Raw genomic sequence first — 17208 nt, forward strand, 5'->3', positions numbered from 1 at the left:
GGTAAAAAAATAGCATGGACTAATAAAGAGTTCCGCCAATTGTTTTGCCCCCCTTCTCTTTGTGGCCACGGCAACGGTGAATCGATTCATTTCCTCATTTTTTTTTTCGGGCATTTCTTTTGCGCACGCCACCTTCGTTACTTATATTTTAGATTAGCACGCGCATCAAATAGCGACATGACGATGGCTTCACTGCGAGACTGTCGAGAGAGAATTATGATTCGCCTTGTATAAATTCTTGTGCGTGTAACGTCAATGTGGGAATCCATCTACTTATGGCTGAAATCGGCCGGTTCTAGTTCCACTCGATGTTCGCGGCCATTGTTTCGTCAGTAGCAATTCCCTGAGCCAACCCCGCATACAAAGTACGAGAGAAGCACGAGAAAAGAACAGATTTTCCCGGAAATCTTAAAATCAACTAGTAAGATTTGCCGAAAAAAGCCTTCTAATACCTTTTATGAAAGATGTGGAAAGCTGTCTCCTGCAGACATATCGTCGCGAATATTTTTTAAAAAAGAAAAGCCTTCAGTGCACTGAAAGCAGCAAGAAACGAACACCCAAGGGAAACGACAGGAAGTTGTGTTCACCGTAATAATCGTCTTAGTCATCATCATCATTGCTGTAATCATTATAATTTATGTCCACTTCAGGAAAGAACGCCTGCGACGACGATCTCCAAGTAAGAAGAGGAAAGGCCGGAAGCTTAAACGTGGAGTGAGAGACGGACCATTTTTATCATGAGAAAAGCAGTAAGATTGGTTGGAAGAGCCATGTCTCTAGCTTGACGCTTTCCAAAGGTGAAAAGCCGAAGGAAAACGCGAGATAGAGATAGCGAATTATGGTAATAGTGTAGCCTCAACTATGCGCACGCGTGCTCTGTGCTTACGTGTCCTGCGCACAACACGTTACAATGCAGAGGCGCCTGCCATCTGCGGTGAAACAGAGAGAGAGAGAGAGAGAGAGAGAGAGAGAGAGAGAGAGAGAGAGAAGAAAGGGAAAAGGCAGGGATTTTAAACAAATGGGTAGATCCGGCTTGCTACCCCACGCTGGGGAGAGAGCGGAGGTGGAGGTAAAGTGATAGCAAAGTAGAGATAAAGAAAGAAAGGAGCATAGACATACAATTACAGTCAAATACTGTCACCGCATACCGTCCCCACATAGCACAGCAGCACTTGCAGCGCCATAAACATCTGTTCAGGCTACAGCGGCTTGTACAATTCTGTTGCCGTTAAAAAGTGCAACAGTGCCCTCGTCGCCCTCCGCTGCGATGGCTTGTGATGTCGGCATTCCAAAATAAGTTCCTCTGTTATAGGTCTTTGGTCAAATCGCGCTATCGCGATTTCGAGCGATCGTCTGCGTAGATTGTAGCGAGGACAGTCACAGAGAAGTTGTTGAAGAGTCTCCTCGCCACCACATTCTTCACACGAGGCGTCGTCGGCCCATCCGTTTACAGAGCGCGTAGATTAGAGCACGCTGTGTTAAAGATGCAGAGAGCTTTGCCGTCACTGGCAGTTCGCATTGACTGTTGTCCACTGTTCCAGCGTAGTCTACAAATCGGGCCAAGACGGACGTCGTCATGGAAGGCTGCGGAAAATTGTGACTGCCGGTGTTCTTTATAATGGACGCCCAAGCACGGCGCGTGGGCGTTCTTCGATTTCTCTTGCATCCTCCATCGCGGACTGCGTTTGCCTTCCCTTGACATTCATTATGTTGCTGTAGTATACCACTGGTTATCTGATCCGCGCAGTACATGAATCACCCGGCTGCAACTCATTGCGTTATTTGAATAAAGTATCTGCTACACTTATTTTCTTTGTGATTCGTTTTGCCCTATTCCTATCGCATAATGTCACGCCTGATATTAACATTCTAACGAGCATTGCACGAGCCACGGTAGATCAGTAGCTATAGCGTTCCGCTGCTGAGCTCGAGGTCACGGGTTCGATCCTGGTCGCGAAGGCTATGTACCGACAAGGGGTGGAGATGAAAATGAATCTATAATTCCCCACAACGGTGTGCACCACAATCAGGTCGTCGTTTTGGTACGTGAATCACCAAAGTTTCGGTTTAATTTCTTATTTATTTCTTTAGCTCATTGCGTGCTCGTTAGCTCCTACATTTTCTTCGTTATCCTCCAATTAAGATCAGCGCTAGAATTTCGAAACTTTTGCTATTTAATTACTATTAATTTTTGAAAGCATTTTGGTTATTTGCATTTAAGAAGCCTTTTCTAGAGCGGGCGGTATCGTACCGCGTCGTTTTGCTTGTTTAAGCAGGTCGAACAAGCTGTGATTATAATGCGCCGCAGTATGCAGCTCAAGAGAAAGTTACGCGACCTACTTCTAGGTCATGTGATGTTGTGTGCGTGGCCAAGCGAGAAAGGATTACCGGGGTAATTTACACGAGTCGCTTCCGGGGTTGACCGTAAAGTCCACCCAGGTCACGTTATTTGCCTGGATGCGCGGAGATGCAGGCAGACCTGGCGGCGACCGCTATGTAAAGCGAAAAGCAAATCGACAGAACAAGCTGTAAAAGAAAAGTAAGCGGCAAAAAAGCGTGGGATGAGGCTGGTTGAAAGTTCTTCGTTTTGAACAAGATTACGTCGAAACGACGCGCTGACGCGGTAGTAGCGAGAAACAAGTTTTACGAGTGCCACGCTGTTGTTCGCGCTCGCGCTTTAAATTGGGAAGGCGCGATCAGATAAGGTCTTAGCCGGACAGGAAAGAAAAAAAAATACAACGGGAAAGAAAAAAAAAGGACACAGTCAGGCGCTGTGTACACTGTTGTGCTCGCCAAGATATTACGCGACAAGAGAGAAAACTGGCGAAAAGTTTGATATTGTAAACATGTCATGTACATTATAAAACACTTCGGACCGGACCTTGTTGTATGTTCGAATAATATGTGTAAAGTGTTTTTAGTATAGTTGGACGGGAGGTTGTTGGATGTTTGCACACAATGTCAGTATATCGTCATGTAGCTACTTGAGTTCCTTCATGGTTTATTTCAACAATATTTTACATCAGGCATAGATTTCAAGCGCCTGAATATGTTTTTTTTACAAGTATGCTTGACATTCAATGTTGGATGTTCTCATATCTATCGTTCCTGCACAGAGTTTATGAGATCCGCGCTGTGTAAGTGACAAGAAGCGACTATATAAATGAAAATTCTTGATTTGTTCAGAAGCTGTCAGGTTTGATGATTCTGAAGATGGGGCAACAAACATAGTGAAACTAAATCTATAATGCGTAGAATGATTTGGTGCCCGAAGGACATATTAAAATAGATAATTTACGTCCTATTTAGGAAGTCGGTAAATAAACATGCCTTTATATTTTGCAGGTCAAATGTAGAGTAACTTGATGATATACGTCGCGGCCCCTGACGAGGTGCAAAAGTAAGCATCTTTTCTTTCAACTCACGCATTTTCAGAGCACATTTTCCTGTAAAAAGATGCGTATACTAAATATGCCTTGATTTGGATCACGAAACTTGAAGTGCCGTGAGTGTGAGCAGAAGACGACACTCGTAGCCGAGATCCACGGAAGCTCAGTTGGCGTGGAGAACTTTTTCGAGCTGGGTCGCACGTGCGTTACACTGTTTGGCGGTGGCAATTGAAATACAGCCCGGTTATAAGAAAGTGGTTCGTGCCCTAAACATCGTCCGATATATTGTCACGTTGCAGTGACGGTGACGAACACAGAAGCAGAACTTTGAATAGCGAAGTTAACTTTTCGTTGGGCGAACCTGCACCCACAAAAACAGGATACGCTCAAAGTACGACGAAAGTGGTGAGCACAGTCGGCCATTGTCGAAACCTCATCAGCGGGTCCAACGAGTCGGCTTTTATACGTGACTCGTCGAAGGTTCCAGTGTTCGCGTGCCTTCCAGAAAGTACTACACAATTGGAGACGCGAATACATTCAGATTACACAAGGTTCGGTGGCAACAGACAACGAATAGTAATAAGGATAACGTTTGAGAAACTTCCGATAAAAGCAGGCGTGTCCTCATCCGAGCGATTACTTTTAACATTTGTTAGCCGGGGAAAAGCAGTCACCGGAGAAAGATAAATAACTACACTTGTCGATATCACCTGGCTCGGAATAACCGAATCGCGGTATAAAGAACATTTATGGCGTGTTCGTTATACACGGTTAATCGGTGGAATGCTTGAGAACTCACCTCGTACGAGGAAGAGCTGGGTTTGAGACCCAGTGGCACCGGAAACCCATTGATATTGCTACGGCATGAGCCGGGCGAGAAGAAGAGGAAGAAGAAGTGAGCTGGTGCAGCCTCAGGACGCCATCTTGACTTTACCATCCATCTCGTCCCTTGAATAAAGCCGGTTTAACATTAACCGTAACAGTTTTGTGGTGGAGGTGCGGGGTACTTCGACCAAGACGACGGAGCTGCTGCAGCAAGTGCCACGCCGGAGCCGACGCCTCGCTCGACTGCCTCCAACACCGCTTGAGATCCCGATGTCCCACAGCAGCGACGAACAGCCTTCTCTGGCAGCTCCAGTGCGAACAACCGGCGCCTGGATGCATCAGATGGAGCCCCGCCCTTTCTCTGGAAAATTCGGCGAAGACGTGGAGGAATGGCTCACCCACTACAAGCGTGTGAGCAAGTACAACGGCTGGAACTCCACGACTCAGCTCGACAATGTGGTTCTGTTCCTCACAGACACGGCGCTAGTGTGGTTCGAGAACCATGAAGATACGTTCACAACGTGGGACAGCTTCGTTACTCACCTCACAGAGTGCTTTGGCGATTCCACCACGAAACGGAAGCGGGCGGAGCAGACATTGCTTCAGCGCGCTCAAGTCCCAGGTGAGACCTGTACTACGTACATAGAGGCGATCCTGAAGCTTTGCAAGACTGTCAATCCTCGAATGTCCGAAGAGGACAAGGTTGGACACCTTCTCAAAGGCATAGCCGAGGATGTTTACAATTATTTAATCGGAAAGGAGAGTCTCGCCTCGGTCGCCGACCTCATCAAGCATTGCCGCACATTTGAGGCCTTGAAGCTGCGCCGTATCACGCCAAAGTTTGGCAGGCTAGCAAATGTCACAACGGTGGCAAGCGTTGACGAAAACGACAACTACAGCTTTCAATTTGACCTTGCGGCAACTATAAGGCAAATTGTCCGCGAAGAACTTGAACGACACACCAAAGGGGCGGATGTCGAACAGCTTGGTTGCGCTTCCAACCAACCTCAAGAACATGCATCTGCTGTGTCAGCATTGTCTGTCATGCCAGGCGTTGCAGACTGTCGAGGTGATCAGCTGCGACAGCACCGACGTACCTTTCCCGACGACATGACGCACGATCAACGAACTCGTCGAGCTACCACCACGAATCGGAATTCGGAAGATCGCGTTTATTATTCGCAGCGTCCCAGGGTTGACTCCGAGGCATACAACGTCGGTCGCGCATCTCCTGTATGTTACAGCTGTGGCGCCTCAGGACACATTGCTCGTTTTTGTCGCCAGCGCCGACAGACAACAACATATGGCCCACCACCAACTTGGCCTAATTTTGGACGTGATAGTTATGACGACCGTTGGCCGATAGACCCTGCAAACACCACAGGCGCGCCACCTCGGAATACCTTCCGTCAGTATAGTAGAACGAGTGGCTCGCCAGCTTCTGACCGCAGCCTGACGCCCCCAACCAGTCGCCAACGCCGTTCACCGTCACCACGGCGACGTGCTACGTCTCCACCGCCGTCGGGAAACTAGCCGGCGCGGCCGATGGAGGTAAGGTCGCCGGACAGTCTGTGTATCTGCGAAATACTCCTCTGCCTATTATGATGGTGAAGAACAAAGTGCGTGTGTTAATTGATAGTATACCTGCAACAGCATTAGTGGATACTGGTGCTACCGTTTCCGTCATGAGTGTGACTTTCAAAGAGAGGCTGGGTAGGAAAGTTATGTTCCCGTGGAATGATGGTGTGACGTTTCGTGGTGTCAGCGGAGAGTGCCTAGTTCCCCTTGGTATTTGTGTTGCAAGTGTTTTATTCGGAGGAGAAGATCTTAAAACAGAATTTCTTGTACTACCGCGATGCACTCATGATGTGATTCTCGGGATTGACTTTCTTCAGGATTGTGGTGCATCCGTTAACTGTGGCACAGGCGAAATTACTTTGAATAGCGCGCTTCTCGCCACCCTTGCCGACACATCCTTACCAGTGAAAAACTATTGTGTTGTTTCGAACGATTTGCTGCTACCGCCTTGGTCGCTGTCACGTATCCCTGTCAATTTCGCTGCTGCCGACCTTTCATCGTTTGACGCGCAAGTCCAGCCACTTACGTCGAGCTGCGCAAAGAAAGATGTACTTGTACCACGCTCTGTCGTGAGAGTAGTGAATGGCGCCTCCAATTTATGGGCTTTCAATTGTTCTTGCGTCCCTGCCGTTCTCCCGCGTGATATGAAGCTTGCTGAATTTGACGAGATTACTTACAGCTCCATTACAGTTCTAAGCGAGGAGGAGCAGTCTCATACTAGCGATCCCCAAAGAAGCATTTCTGAAGAGCAGATCCTACGAATGATCAACAAGGCACTGCCCTCCCATGAGCGCCGCGCTCTCGCAGAAGTTTTGTGGGCACATCTTTCTGTGTTCGATTTCACACAAGGCGACAAGCAGGCTTCACTCCCGCGTTCTCGTGCTCGCCACAGAATTGACACCGGATCTGCGCACCCCATTCGGCAAAAGCCTTACCGCGTTTCTTCAGCAGAGAGGACAGTTATTGCTGAACAGGTGAAAGACATGCTGCGTAAAAGTGTTGTCCAAGAGTCTTCTAGTCCGTGGGCAGCACCAGTAATCTTAGTAAAGAAGAAGGATGGATCGTGGCGGTTTTGCGTTGATTACAGGAAACTGAATGCGGTCACCAAAAAGGATGTGTATCCGCTTCCTAGAATTGATGATGTCATCGACTGTCTACATTCCGCTGCCTACTTTTCATCACTGGATTTGCGATCGGGGTATTGGCAGATACCCATGCACCCAGACGATAAGGAGAAAACGGCCTTCGTGACGCCAGACGGTCTTTATGAATTTAACGTTATGCCGTTCGGCCTTTGTAACGCGCCAGCAACATTCGAACGATTCATGGATACTATCCTCCGAGGACTTAAATGGGAAATTTGTTTGTGCTACCTCGATGATGTGGTTATTTTTGGCAGCACATTGAGTGAACATAACAGCCGTCTCAATCTTGTTCTGGATTGTGTCAAACAAGCCGGCTTGATCCTAAATTCCAAGAAATGTCGTTTTGGAGAAACCGAGACGTTAGTACTTGGGCATCTGGTCGACAAAAACGGTGTGAGGCCAGATCCACGGAAGATTGAGGCAGTCAGCTCCTTCGAAGCACCGAAGTCAGTGCGGGAGTTGAGGAGTTTCTTGGGCCTGTGCTCGTATTTTCGGCGCTTCGTCCCAAGATTCGCCGACGTGGTGTACCCCCTAACATGTCTTCTCCAAAAAGCCGTCCCTTTCAACTGGACATCGGCTTGCGACGACGCGTTCCGTCAGCTAAAATTTCTACTAACATCAGGGCCCATATTGCGTCACTTCGATGCATGCGCACCTACGGAAGTGCACGCTGATGCCAGTGGCATCGGCATCGGCGCCGTACTTGTGCAACGTCATCAAGGAGCTGAACACGTTGTGGCATATGCTAGTCGCTCTTTGACTAAGGCGGAACGCAATTACACTGTGACCGAGCAAGAATGCTTGGCAGCTGTTTTCGCTGTCCACAAATTTCGACCTTATATCTACGGACGCCCGTTCACTATCATTACTGACCACCACGCGTTGTGCTGGTTGGTGAATCTCCGTGACCCGAGTGGACGACTGGCACGTTGGGCTCTTCGACTGCAGGAGTACGACTTCGTTATTTCCTACAAGTCCGGGCGTCGCCACGCAGATGCGGACTGTCTCTCCCGCCTTCCTCTGACGACGACGGAGTGTGACGAAGACAATTTTGATGACTGTTTTGCTCCCATTTCTTCTCCATTCCCAGACTCGATGACTTTCAAAGCAGAGCAGGAAAATGATATTGGTTTGGAACCTCTATTTGTGGCCGCATCGCGTCCTGGAGCCACCGGTCGATTTTGTGTCCGTGACGGCCTGCTTTACAAGACCAATTATTCGGTTAAAGGCGCACGCTTCCTTCTGGTGGTGCCGCAGAGTCTGCGAACGGACATACTGAGAGCCATGCACAACGATGTGACCTCTGGCCATCTAGGATTCATAAGAACTTTGAACCGGACACAGGAGCGTTTTTACTGGCCCAGAATGCGGGACACGGTCAAGCACTACGTCGCCAGTTGCGAACAATGTCAACGCTACAAGCGCCCTACGACCGCTCCGCCAGGTCTTCTCCAACCTCTGCCGCCGCCTTGCCTGCCATTTGAACAAGTGGGTATCGATCTTCTGGGCCCATTTCCCCGATCATCTAACGACAACCGATGGGTGATCGTATGTGTCGACCATCTGACCCGTTACGTGGAAACGGCGGCCGTGCCATCTTCAACAGCTGCGTCCGTTGCAACGTTTTTGCTTCGATTCATTATTCTTCGACATTGTCCCCCCCGTGTGATCATTAGCGATCGCGGTCGTCAGTTCGTTGCGGACGCCGTAGAAGAACTGCTTCGTCTCTGCAGTTCGCAATTCCGTCATTCAACGCCTTATCACCCTCAGACAAATGGGCTTGTAGAACGTACGAACAGAACTCTAACTAACATGCTGGCCATGTACGTATCTTCCGACCACAAGGACTGGGATGACGTACTCCCCTTCATCACCTATGCGTATAATACTGCAAAGCATGAGACGACCGATTACAGTCCTTTTTATCTCCTTTACGCACGTTCACCGCTAAGCTGCATTGACACTATACTACCGTTTGACTTTCACAGCGAGTACTCTGTTGCCAAGACGCTTTGTCTTGCCGAAGAAGCCCGGCGTATCGCTCGTCTTCGTACTGTGGCATCGCAAGACCGATCGAAAGAGCGCTATGACAGCCGACACCAGTCTGTCTCGTACGCCAAAGGAGACTTTGTGTGGTTGTGGACTCCTCAACGTAAACGTGGCTTATGCGAAAAGTTTTTACCTCAGTACACGGGCCCATTCGTCATCGTAGATCGCTTGAGTGACTTGACGTACGTAGTGGCACGCTTGACGTCGACTGGTCGTCGGTCTAGCCGGACCCAGTTAGTACATGTTGCCCGTCTTAAGCGGTTTCACCCTACGCTTTCCGAGTGATTTGGACTTGCCCAGCGGGCTTCGTCTGGCAACCGGGGATTGCTACGGCATGAGCCGGGCGAGAAGAAGAGGAAGAAGAAGTGAGCTGGTGCAGCCTCAGGACGCCATCTTGACTTTACCATCCATCTCGTCCCTTGAATAAAGCCGGTTTAACATTAACCGTAACAATATCTTTAATGGGCAGAGATGTCCCCTGGTCTGGTGCTGGGCGCTGCTGCTACCTTAGGAAAACTCTACAGACATTTCCGTGTGTGCTCTCTAGGCTCCCGTAGTCTAACCACAGACGGTTTCATTGTAGAGCGTCCACCACGGCTCTGCCAGGCAGACTAGAGCTGCCGCCGTGTACCTACCAATAAGCTAGGTGCTAGCGCGCTCTAGGCCAGATGCTAAGCCAATACAATGCCTCAGTGCTTGGAAAAATATGTTTCTTCCCAGGCCGTGCCCTTCCAATAGGCGCTTTGTGTTGCCACGTGAAATGTAGCTGCTAGGGGAGCTGCTCAGGTCCCCCCCTTTAAACACCCCATTGCGGCCGACAACAGCACGTCTAGGTAACGCAGCGACACAATATAACTTAGCTCTCTATCGACCTATGCGTCGTACATCGCTGTACCCTGTTACGTCTGTAGAGGCTGTCTATAACACCTAGCGGTAGAATTCTAAGAAAACGTGTGTAGAAAGCATACCCGTAGCATACCATGTGATTGCCACTGAAGGCGCTTATACGGCACAGGTTGGAGGCCCCTATTGTTCAACAGCCCAGTGTCCAGCTTTTTTAAGGGATGCATTTCGCGTGAGTACAGACAAAAAAATTGTCGCTTTCCACACAGAGCACAATTAATCGAACTTTGGGTTGTTATAACCGGGTCTGGTTGTATAGAATTTCGCATAATGCTTCCTTCAAGATAAACGTTCACTTTGGGAAGTAGTCTACTTGCTGATTATTGTAGTTTTTGCCGATCACTGTAGCTACAAATGAGAGACAGATATAATCGTTTCTTTCATTCCTGTAGTGCCTGTAATGCTCCTAAAGAAAGTTAATGCGTAAGTAATTTCAGTAAACGTGGTATGCTAGCGACTTGAGTGCTGCATGCAATAATAGGTTATGAGCTGTAGCAGAGGCGAGTGTCCGTTTATCCGCTTATCTGATTCACTCTGTGCACTTTATCCCATCCCCCCTCCGAATTAACTGGCGAAGCTGGAATCCTCAAATTACTTACCTGCGTTTAATTTGCGTGCCGGAAAATGATGTTTGAACTTTTTCATAACGAGCCTAACTTTATTAGTTGCACGTACTTATCTTAAGGGAAAATTAGAAATTCATACCAGAAACGTGCCGAAAGTCTACAGGAATACCTATTGAAAACCGGCTGCTTTTAGAACTCCTTTTTGCCTCAGAATATTAGAGAATAGAATATTCTGCATAAATATGTAACTAGTTGTAATAGTACAGATAATTTCCTGTTATAACTGGATAGCAAGTTAGGTGTTTCGCAAAAATCAACGGTAACCTTGTAACTGTCACGTGCACTTTTGTCTAACACGTTCATTAAGTCCTATCTTATTGCTTTATACATTTTTCTAATGTCCCTGCCATATGGTTCTCCCTTTGTATAAAGGTCAACTAATAGATTATACAACTTATTCCTTGTTTAAACACTCGTAATTTCTTGTGATAAGTTTGTTATTTGTATTATTGTTTCATACTAAGCTAGAATTATGCTGCATAATTTGCAACTATACTATAACTATACGTTGTATAGTTATAGGACTTCTTTTACTGTGTTTCTTACGTGCGTGCCTGTTCTGATAATATCCTCGTTGGGATTGGCAATATATACAGAAAAAATGTTCAGGAGCAAGTAAAGTAAAAAAAATTACGCATAATTACTATCCATTTCTCGAGTAACTTTTCTGATTTTTCAACAATAGCATATTCTTCTGATACCCGCAAGGCAATTAAGAAATATAGTCGCTTTCTATTTCGGTTGTTGCTATAAGATAACGTGTTACGAACCTGAAAAGCTCGTTCTTTGTTTAATTATTGCGGTTAGATGCTGAAAGCATGTAGACACGCGTCTACACTGCAGCCGTCCTACAAGGGGAATGTAATAAAACGAAAAGAAACGGCCGGCACTGTAAAAGAAAGTGTATCATTGCGATTGGACGGCTCTATCGCTAAAATTTATTCTGCAGTTATTACTCGTTTAGTTCCTTCTCATTACATGAATTCTGTTTTACATTACCGAATATTTATCCAGTCTTTCCCATTCCTTCTTTTTTTTTGTTTCGCTTACTGCTAACAGTATTTAAAAGGTAGAAACTACGTGTGCTGTGCTCACCCTGCCGTTCTTCTCACCACACATTACTCAATAGGCGAACCCGTCTCTACGCCTATTACCGCGACTGGCAGTCAAGTTCATGGCCATGGGGCAAATGCAGTTGTGAGCCTGACCAGCTCACAACTGTACAGCTAACTGCAGATCTATTGCGCAACCACTGACATTGGGAATAGGTGGCGTCCAAATCCGTGCCTCAGCAAGGGTTGCCTATGTCTATAAGAAACAGATCTTGAAGGCTCTGGTTCTCAAGGCTACATATCCCGGAAGTAATTGCGAATCCGTGAACACGTCATGGCCACCACTTTTAGATAGCACGACATGTAGTGCCAAATTCTCCGCCCCACATGACGGTTGCCTCTAAGTAACATAAGCAGACTTCGAAGGCTATGCTTTTGCAGGTTACATGCCTCGTAAGGAACCGAAAACACGTCATGGCTATCATGTTTTACACAGTAACAGTTGGCTTTGAATTTTTTGTGTGTCAAGCAGCCACTGAGAGTGACGGCGTCTCTGTGCATGTTTTGGAGGCCACAGCAAGCACTACTGTCTCGGACAAAGACGATGCGAATGAAGTTTTATTGTGATACCAATTATATGGAAATTCGAGGCGCGTCCGTGCCATCGTGCTGTCATGACCTCTACGTTAAATGCGCTGCCCGCTAGTGGAGGCATAGAAGGGTTTCTCTAATGACGCGAGAGACGCACTACGTCTAGCTGAAAAAAATACGACAATGCCAAGTCAGCGTCCCTTCATGGCCTTTTCAATCTCCTCTGCCGTGATGCCACAGCAGCGTCTCCGTTTCCGCTGTTAGCGAGACCACTGCGCGCACAGAAGATGGTATTGCTGTTGTGCATCTGTGTGCACACAGTCTTGTGAGCGGAACAGGCAATAAACGTCAAGCTACGAACTCCAACGGTTTTGCTTCGGTTTCAGTTCGTGCCATCATCGAAGCGCTAGCTCGCGGCTTCATTGGCAGCGTTCCTTATCAAACCACCATTCTAAGACGCATGATAACTGCCAAGGCCCTGTTTCTGTTCGCAGCAGTAGGTGTCTCGCGTGCTGCCCTGCTGTAACATGTAAGCAAAATGACTGACCGGAAACTGCGTTTCCGCCTACTTAAGCATACAGTGCTTGAAGTTGGCTCAACCACTACAACACTATGCTTGCAGTGATGCACCCTTTACAGGCTGACGTAGTTGATGAATTCCACACGCTGTCTAAATATTTTCATAGGTGAACAGACATCCTAGCGATAAGTGCAAATTCTGCCGAAGGGAGACGGCAGATTACACGCAAATCTCGTGAGACGGCGTTAAAAATTTAGGACAATCAAAATTAAGGCAACACCGCGGCTCGAGGCAGCCGCGAAGAGCTACGACCGAGACGAACAGCTCTGGGCAGTCCAGCAGGTCCTCGGGGCACTTGAAAGGCAGGGACCCAGCGAGCCGGCAACGGCGAGCGGAGACCCAGGCGAGTAACGGTGACTTCGTAGATGACGCAAGTGCCCAACTTCAGGCACAGATAAAGTTGGCTCCGATCCAATCCAATCATAGGTGAACAACTGCACACTGTGCTTCTTAAGGCGAAAGCCTTAACTGCCTTGCGATACAGAACGTTGTGTGAGTTCGTCCTGCGCAGACATGCGCTCGTCCCATTTCTCGCGCGTTCGTCGTCGTCTACTTCTACAGCTGGCGCCGATGCCGCTCAGCATGCCAAAAAAAAAAAGCGGAGTTAAGGTAGATGCAATTCAGATACTCGAACACTCAACCTTCGCCGGGAGTGGAACCGTCGAGATTATGTGGAAGTCGAACCCAAGACCTTCGGTAACGATTAGGCCGAAGTTAATTAAGGCAGCTTTAATTAAGGTAGCGTCAATTAAGGCACTCGAACCCACGACGTTTGGTGGGAGAAAACAAGTAATAAGAAGTAACAACGCATTTGAGAGAGAAATTAAAGTAATTTATTGAATGTCTCTTGAGCACGCAGGCTTTCGCCTTCACCCTCTTTGGCGTATGCTAAAGTGACTGTCAATTTTAAAAAAGATATAGTATTTACTCATAGTACGCACTGAGTCTATATAAATTTATGGATAGACAGTAAAAAAATTGACTGCGATGACATTTTTCACGGTAAAGCCGCGTAAAAGGTCTAAAACCCCTGGCAGCACTTTCTTTGCCGGCATTGCCGCTTGTTTATTCTGGCAGTGTGCGAGGTGTGATTTTCATGCGTTAACAATTACACGGACACTCGAGGCGCATTTCCGCCGTAGGCGTCGCCGCCACCACCATCGCGTCGTCACGGCATTGAAGACGCATGCGCGGTCCGCGCGCGCTAGGTCAAATCTTCAGATCATGGTTTGACGTGTATTGCGTTTCAGTGCGCGTCGTTCTGTTTGTTCTGTGCAGCGGCGAAGCCAAGTCGACGCCACGGCACACTGCGCTCAATCGGCACAGCATCGAAACCATGACAGCACTTGCTTTTCTTTGCTGGCATGAGCTACATGCGCATGCGCATCAGCGTTCCTGTTGAGCAGCTGTGTGCGTATACTGGTCTGGGCGGAACGAACGGTAAACGTCGAGCTGTAGACATCTTTTTTCATTGGGAGCTGAAAAAAAAAACGCCGTCTGTTTCACGTCGGTCTCAGTGGTTGCACCTTCGAGGTGCGACGACCGCTGCGCCTCTGGTGGCATTCTTCACCACGCAGCCGGTATGATACGCCGGTATGATATGGTTGCTGCCAGGGAGCTGTTTCTGCTACTCGGCAACACTTGGGGCGACTGCTGCGCCGCGCCCGCGTATCTCCCACGCGTACTGATAGAACCCCGTCGGAGGAGATCGCGCGGAACGCTAAACCTTGCTCGCGCTCTCACTATTTCGCCCTTCGAGTGAGGCTGCCAATTTTGTTTATTTGCGTTTTCATTTCATGTGAGGAAATATGGGAAGGTAGGCTTTGCTAGAGCTGGCTGTCCAAAAATCTCGTTTTGGTTTCTCGGGCAAAGTTGTGGGAAGGGAAATGAATAATAATATATTTACAGGCACTACACAAACACACGCGAACACGCCACAGGCACCCAAATAGTGTCTCTACGAGCACTGGCGCCGAAAACGTAGTCTAGTACACGGGACGGCCACGCATTACGCTGGAATGATTGGGTCCCCGCAAGCCGCTTCATATGTACAACTCTAACGCACCGATACTCGTAAATCTACGTGATAACAGAATGGAAAACACGGTTGCAACGTTAATACGTTAAAAAAAGAAGGCCCAACGTAGAGAATACAATATGGGTAATGTCATTGCCAGTGTACAATATCCTTGTAAATTGTAAATGAAGTTATCAAGTCAAATTGTAGTGTCCACAGTAAGAGCGCGTGCTGTTATCGCGGGGAATGAGTTCAGAGGGGGAGAAATCTGTGATAAATCACCTTTTTCGATCCCGTTGTCAAACATTCGTAACATTTTGGGAAGTTTCTTTTGAGTTTTACAGCAGGCCCGGTTCAATTGATTTAGGGAAACAACAACATGAACAACAACAGAACCGTGCATCTGGAACGGCAAGCCAGCTAGAAGACGTTGTGAGCGTCCTCGGCAGCATGATTAACAGTCTTCAAGCTGCAAAAATGGGTTGTTTCGTTGCGGCAAAATTCCCACGCAGATACGTTGAAGGAGAACCGGTGCCACAAGAGGACTGCGAGACACGAACTGAGGAAAAGATGACTTTTCCTTCCTCGCGCGAAGAGGAAGTAGCCGCACGGACGTGGGCGCAGCACAGTGCGGGAAATGCTGGCGGGAAAACGGAAGAGGAGGCAAGAACGAGTCTGAAACGAAGGGAAACTGGCGATCGTTGTTATGCGACCGGAACTGGCTCGAAGGAGGGAGACGGATGGGGCGATGGGGGGAAGGGCGGGAGAACAAGTTGGAGACGGGCTCCGGTGCATATCTAAAGTAGACGCGCGCCACGCGGCAGTAACGACGTTGTCGGGTCCCGCGAAGTGCAGGCTCTCAGAAGCAGATGACAGCGCGGCAATTGCAAACTATCCCTGCGAGCAGACGAACACGAAAGGAAACTGTTCGCGACGAGAAGCTGTTTCGGCAAAGTGCGAGATCTGGGTCGAAGTAGGAGGTGCCAGGAGGACACCTTTTTCGGGAAGGCTGCCTGTTATGGTTTGTCGTTCTGTTTGTGGGTAACGTTGCTTTGATATTCATGGAAGAAGCCTCGCAGGTGAACTTGTATCCGCGCCGCCGAGGGCGTCGGTGAACCTATGAATCATTCGCCTGCATTTCCATTTTTACTTGGAACAGAAGGCCATGCTTAGTGTTTTCAGTGGATATTGAAGCCTCTGGAGGCCCTAGTGCGTCATGAGCGCCTCTGAGATGAAAATACTCAAAGATGTGCTCCGATACGTCAGAAACCAGAGCTTTCATTCTCTGAGTACATGATCGATGACGCCACCATACCGCTCAGCAGGAAACATATGCAAGCACCAGTATCATTGCCTTGCTAGCGCAAGCTGGTGAACGTGCGCGTGAAGTGGCGACTGCAGATCTACGGGAGGTACAGCTTTTTTCATATATTGTGGCGCTCCTGACAATTAGGAAATCTGGATGGTGAATACGGGAGTTATTTCATTTTTGAGGGTGTTGAAAACTTGTGACATACCAAGTAAGCTGCCCTAAACAGCCTAGAGTTAGGCTGGTGGGGGTGGGCAACGTCGCTCATATGCTTGAGGTTGCTCAGGCAGATCGCTCAAGGAGAAAGTGATCCTGGTACGTTGGCCTAAACATTCCTTGTATGCGGAAGGCAACAAAAGTCCTTTTAGACTTCTTGAAGGCGACTGCAGTGTACGAATTCTTATGACTGTTAGCGAACGCACGAATCACCACCTCTGTGTTATTCATTTTTTCTTGTTTTTTTAAAATGTATTAGAGTAGGCACTTTCTTTCTTTCTTTCTTTCTTTCTTTCTTCCTTTCTTTCTTTCTTTCTTTCTTTCTTTCTTTCTTTCTTTCTTTCTTTCTTTCTTTCTTTCTTTCTTTCTTTCTTTTAGGCACTTTTTCGTTTGTGGAGGGGCTTTGTTAAGTACCGCTGGACGCAGCAGCTCGAGTAAGTTTCGGTCTGGATCAATCGCGCAAAGCAAAAGAGATCACGTAATGAAGCGCATTTCCAGGGAGCCGGTGTGCCCCCTTTGGCACGGCGAGTACAAAAAAAAATTATGAAATTCCGAGGCCTTACGTGCCGAAACCGAGATCTGCTTATCAGGCACGCCATAGGTGGGGAGACTCCGAAATAATTTTCTCCACCTAGGGCTCTCTAAAGTGCGCCATGTGCGCTCTACGCAATCGCGTTTTGCATTGCGGAATGCAGCTTTACGCCATGGCCTGGATTGAACCCGCACCCTCGATTTCAGCAACGCCACTCGATAGCCACTGAACTATCTAGTTTTACGTACATACACGTGCACACAAGCACACGCACTTAGTAGCTAAATAAAGAAACACATACGTGCGCACAGGCCGTCAAGAACACTTTCATTATATTCACGAAGAAACGCACACGTTTGCTTTGAACGTTCGTGCACGCGAACATTTTAATCCTTG

Source organism: Dermacentor variabilis, chromosome 10 (assembly GCF_050947875.1).
Source record: "Dermacentor variabilis isolate Ectoservices chromosome 10, ASM5094787v1, whole genome shotgun sequence".
Classification (NCBI taxonomy): Eukaryota; Metazoa; Arthropoda; class Arachnida; order Ixodida; family Ixodidae; genus Dermacentor; species Dermacentor variabilis.